Source organism: Panicum virgatum, chromosome 4K (genome assembly GCF_016808335.1).
Source record: "Panicum virgatum strain AP13 chromosome 4K, P.virgatum_v5, whole genome shotgun sequence".
Lineage (NCBI taxonomy): Eukaryota > Viridiplantae > Streptophyta > Magnoliopsida > Poales > Poaceae > Panicum > Panicum virgatum.
This window is the reverse complement of record NC_053139.1, coordinates 19143782-19148547: the sequence shown is the minus strand read 5'-3', so window position 1 is coordinate 19148547 and position 4766 is coordinate 19143782.

Sequence of the window (4766 nt, the reverse complement as noted above, 5' to 3'; positions counted from 1 at the left end):
TGCGCCTTCCGGGGGCAAGCGTTGGCGTAGTGCCCCGGCTGGCCGCAGTGAAAGTAGACGCGTGTAAGTGTCGAAGCCTGCTGCCCGGTAGGAGCTGCCGGATGTGGAGCCTGCGGTGCTGGTGGAGCAGCACGAGCCAGAGGTGCCGGTAACCTCTGGCCCTGACCTGCCTGCTGCTGCTGTCGAGGCGGGTACTACTGCGGTGGCCTCTGCTGGTACTGCTGGGGAGGCCGGTACTGCTGCTGCTGGTACTGCTGGGGCGACTGAAGGTGAGGACGAGTGTTGCTATCGGAAGCAACGGGGATAATCTTCCTCTTCTTGTCCTCCATCTCCAAGTGCTTGCGCTCCGTGTTGAGCGCGCTGTCAACCAGATGGTTGAAGTCATCGAAGCGGAGGTTGAGCAGCGCGTACTGGAGGTAGTCCTCAAGGCCCTCCATGAAGTGCTCCTGCTTCTTGCGGTCATCCGCAACATCGGCAGGGGCGTAGCGAGCAAGCTGCAGAAAATGATCACGATACTCCGTGACCGACATAGTCCCCTGAAGTGACAAAGATAGGTGGATATCGAAAGATTAATTCATGACTCAGAAAGATAGAACAAGGGGGTACTAGCTCAAAAGAAAACGCTGAATGATTATATCTGAGATTACCTGCTTCAGTGCAAGGAACTCCTTCTGCTTCATCTTCATAACGCCCGCGGGGACGTTGTGACTGCGGAACCGCTTCCGGAACTGGAGCCAGGTGAGAGCCTCGCGGTCCTGAACTGGGTGGGACTCCCACCAGTCCAAAGCTACACCTCGCAGCTGTCCTACTGCGTACAAGACGCACTCACGATCATCACACTGGGCGATGTCCAGCTGGCGCTCCACTGCACGGAGCCAGTCGTCAGCCTGAAGAGGGTCGGACGTGTGAGAGAACGTCGGTGGGTGACCCCTCAGAAACTCAGCACGCCTGTCGCGAGGCTGCGGCGGTGGAGGAGGCGGAGGCTGAGTGTGAGCCTGCTGAAGAGCCTGAACTGTGTTGTTCAAGGTGGCTATCATCTGCATCTGGAGCTGGAAGTACTGCTCCGGAGTCAAAGGCGGAGGCATCGGGATCCCGGTCCCCTGGGTGTTCTGCCCCTGGTTGTTCTGCCCCTGCTGGTCAGAACCACGCCTGGTGTTCACCATCTGATTTTGGACAAAAGATTTCACGAGTAGGATATTGCAGGAATAAATTCAGATGGATATGATAACTTTTTGCGGAAAAAGACTCAGACCTGATAAAGTAGACAGGATAGAGTGGACTGTTTTACCCCCAATGATCTAATTCATTTTATTAATTAGTTAACTTTAACATAAGAGTGATTTTCTTTAAACAAATCTAAACTACTAAGCTATGCAATCATTCAAAAAATCCAAATCAAACATGTAGCATAATAACAAGCAGACAATTTTCACAACTTAGTCGAGTTTAACACACGACTCGACTAACACAACGCATCGCAGAACATGCTATCGTATTATTATAAAAGGGTCACCTAGCTTAAACTCATGGTGGTCAGATGACTGATTCAGGCCAAAATCTACGAAAACTATTCTTTAGAGAGAGAAATCAAGAAAAGGCGGGTAAAAATCATAGAATTCAAGGGGTATAATAGTAAAATAGTTTCAGCAGGCAAGGATTGGAGAGAAGAAGTCCTAAAACTCGACCAGTTCTACCTAGGCTTCGTCCTACAGTCGATATGGCTCTGATACCACTCTGTAACACCCGGTTTATAAAAGGACATAAATCGAGCAATCATATACGTGCCAGGATCAAGTCACACGTATATACAACAGAATGAATAGTATTTCATAGCACATATCATGTAAAAAGATATAATAAAGCGATTACGAATGTATTTATTACATTAATGACAAAAATGTCTGATACAGCGGAAGCGAAGTACAAATACGATAAAAGAACTCTCCGAAGCAGAGCAGGGCGCCATAGGGACGTCGACTGGGAGACGAATGCCTAGAAGTCCTCGTACTCCTGGTAGCTCTGGGTGAACTCCCTCGCCTCGGCAGGAACTGAGCAGCAGAAGCATATCCAAGAGGAAAAAGTAGAGAAGAGGCAAGAGTGAGTACAAAACTTGTACTCAACAAGTATAACACAAACTATGAGGCTCTAGGGTTGGCTGACTCAACTGCATTAGCTTTTAAGTGTTGGCAAAATTTTATTAAAGCTATTTACTACGAGTTGATGAATTACCATAAACCCAGTTACATAGTAATTAATCAAGATTAAACATGTTACTACTGAGAATCCAAACCAAAGCCACCAAGGTAACCCCGAGAGGCACCTCCCTCATCGGAAGGAGATAACCCCACTAATCAAAAGGAGGATCTGGGCCGCTCATGACTGTGAGCACGGCTAGTATACCAGTTTTACACTCTGCAGAGGTTGCACATCTTTACCCACAAGTCGTGAGCTACGCTAGAGGTTCATCACACTTCCTTAGGTGAGATGACTAGCGACTCACTACGAGGCCGTTACAAAGAATCTCGTTGGTAAGGCGTAACCGCGAGAGTTAGGTCAGCGACGATGGGGCCCACCTCTAGGGGGTACAAGCACCGGAGCGCAATCCTAGCACAGACCAAGCTGGAGGAGCAGGGACCATTGAAGCTTACTACTCTTGCCCCGCAGGTAAGTTACTCCAAACCAAAAAGACCTAATTAGTAAGCCAAGTCTATCCCATTCTAGCCTTGTGGTAGCGCTGTTATCCCAGGTTGTCGCTCTATGAACCGGTCCTTATGGAGAGTGGCCAACCAAGCACTAAGCACCGTGCTGGCCCCCTAAACCATGTTTCTATAAAAACCATCTTTTAACGAGACGTGAGCCACTCATCCACACAGAGGGCCACTCTCAGAATTAAGTTCAAGTAAACCATTAATCAATTTAATTAAAAAGGACCAGAATGTGTTATAGCGCAGCAACCTAGCACAACTAACCAAAATGCAACCCAAAGGTATATATAAAGGATATAAAGTGGCTAGGAAAGTCCTTATAGTCATACAGTATTAGAATGCAGTATGAAAATGTATTTAAAGGTGATAGGTTGTTCATGTTACACTTGCCTTCCTCGTACTACTGCTGCTGCTGCTCAATGTGCTCGGAAGACGGCTGCTCCTGATACTGAGGTTCCTCCGGTAGCTCAACGTCTACTCACGAACACATGGCCAAAACAAGGCACAACAATAAGCATACAAGCAAACACTAACAAAGGCTAAGAAATAGTACATCAATACATAAAAACAGCACACTAAACTAGTCTAAAACTATTCTACATGTTACAATGATCGCGTGGATATAAAGAACGCTTAAAACAGAGCTAAAACGCATTTTCTAAGCTAAAAACAAGGTTCAGGGACTAAACTGTAAGAAATCTAAGGTTCCAAGGGCTTTTCTGCAAAAACTGAGGGCCTAAATGTAATTAACTGCTAGATCCGGGGTTTAACTCGCAAATCTACCAGAGCAGGATGGCGGGTTGAAGCTCAGGGATTAAAACATTAAAAACAGGACCTAGATGTAAATACTTTTGAATAAGATCGGACAGCGGGTTGATTTCGATAAAGATGGGGGTCTCTTTAGAAAAAGATCCAAGCCGAACCGTTATCTTTGGATCTCGGCCGTAGGATCGGGATCTGACGGTCTGGATCTAATGGGTAAGTTGATCTACTCACGGCCGTAGACTTCGGATCGAACGGCTGGGCTGCTTCGCGGGCGGCGGCGGCGGCGGAACGCGCCGGCGACTCTGCTCCGCAGCGGAAGATCGCCGGAGTGCTGCGATTCTGGGGTTCCAGTGCTCGATTTCGACGCGGCTTCGGTCTAGGAGGGACTACGTGCCATGCGTAGTGCACCCATGGTCTAATAGGGACACGAGGAGGCTCGGGTCGGGGCGTGCTGCTATGGCGGCGGCCTTCCGTGGCGGTGCTCGCCGGACCGCGGCCGCCCGGTGGTCCTGGTGGTCTACTGGGCACGGACTAGGGCGCAAAGACATCAGGGAAACGGGCCGAACCATACCAAGGGCGCAGAGAGGTCGAAGAGGCGGCGCAGGGCGGACGTCGGCGAGGACCGGCGGCGAAGGTGGGGCGGAGCTCGTGGCCGGGGTCGAAGAAGGGGCCTCCGGGCGTCTAGGCGGTGCGGATCGACGCGTAGGGCTCCTGTGAAGGATACATGGGGGTCAGGATGGCCGGGTGTTGCACGGTGGTGAGTAATTTCGGCGGCGCAGTGAACTCACCGACGTCATGATCCGGAGCAATACCCGGTGTTGCAGGGCTTGAATTGGGAGCATCGGGCTTGGTGAGGCTCCTGGCGTCACGGCGGGGCTTTGCAGGGGCCGGGGAACTGTGGCGTGGCCGGTCTGCGGCGGCGCAAGTGCTCTGCGCGGCAGAGCAAAGGGAGACGGCGGCAAGGGTTTGTGGGGAGGCGGCGGGATGGGGAATTGGGGTTCCTGGGGTGTGGCTAGGGTGTTTAAGAAGGCACGAGCCCGGGGATTTGGGCGTGCATGCCCAGGGCGTGATCTCAGCGAGATCTGCGGTGGTTTCCATTTTGCGCGCGGGGGATGCGGGAGGAGAAGGAAGGCGACCCTGACGAGCGGGCCCGGCATGTCGGTGGCGGGGCGAGCGCGAGCGGGTGGGCCGGAGCGGGCAAACAGGGGATGGCGCTGGGCCAGCGCGGGGACAGAAGCTGGGTTGGCTGGGTAGAGGGAGAAGTGGGCCGGCCGGGTTGGATTGGTTAGGGTGATG